The sequence below is a fragment of the Sinocyclocheilus grahami genome, unplaced genomic scaffold (assembly GCF_001515645.1).
Source record: "Sinocyclocheilus grahami isolate Dianchi unplaced genomic scaffold, SAMN03320097.WGS_v1.1 scaffold16989.1, whole genome shotgun sequence".
Taxonomy (NCBI): domain Eukaryota; kingdom Metazoa; phylum Chordata; class Actinopteri; order Cypriniformes; family Cyprinidae; genus Sinocyclocheilus; species Sinocyclocheilus grahami.
Genome location: NW_015516384.1, coordinates 1,814 through 2,496, shown reverse-complemented (window position 1 = coordinate 2,496; position 683 = coordinate 1,814). Strand labels below are relative to the sequence as shown.

The 683-nt window shown below is 39.1% G+C and overlaps 1 long non-coding RNA gene across 1 annotated transcript in view; it reads right to left on the bottom strand.

Moving 5' to 3' along the window:
- Positions 1–381: 381 nt before the first annotated feature.
- LOC107579386 (uncharacterized) overlaps positions 382–683 on the bottom strand; it is a 1,514-nt gene continuing 1,212 nt past the window's right edge. The window contains exon 3 of the long non-coding RNA XR_001608470.1: positions 382–550. This is a non-coding gene — a long non-coding RNA (uncharacterized lncRNA). The remainder of the gene's footprint in view (positions 551–683) is intronic.

Below are 683 nucleotides of genomic sequence, written 5' to 3'. Positions count from 1 at the left end.
ACTTACGTTTCATATCCTCTATAGTCACATTTATTGCAGGACTCATTATTAGGAAGTTGACGAGAACCGTTACATCCAGAGCACACTTTCTGCATTAAGACAGACATAAAAGAGGCATTTCATATACGATAATATAACCTCCTCTAATCATTTGATCCAAACACAGTAAGATGTCACTTACACTTCCAGTTCCAGTGCAGGAAGAACAGGAGTTTTTTCCCATTCCACTGCACGGGTTACATTTCTAGGATACGACAAGAAACAAGATACGTACATGACTTTGTTTTTTTTCTTAAAATTAAGTGCTACCAAAAGCTTCATAGTTAAAGACGATTATGTTTCATTAAAAAAAAAAAGTTCTGATACAGTATTTGTTGCAGGCTCTGTTGTTTTCATTGGCTATTTTTGTGGACCGTGTCTGATTAAACCTTGACTGAGGAAGTGTAAGGCACTCTAATGGTCTCCTTGTGGTCAGTAAAGTAGGACGGAGGTTGAGCTGCGATCTCCCAGGGTCCTGGAGGACGCTGAATGCCGGCATCAACACGCTGCCCTGAGAGAGAGTTGAGCTTACATGTGAAAATCAGCTGAGAATTGAACAAATAGTTGTAATCTGGCTCAGAAGAATATATGAATCATGCATTTGTGGAAGTTTTCTACTGATTAAGGGATACAAGACTTCTTCA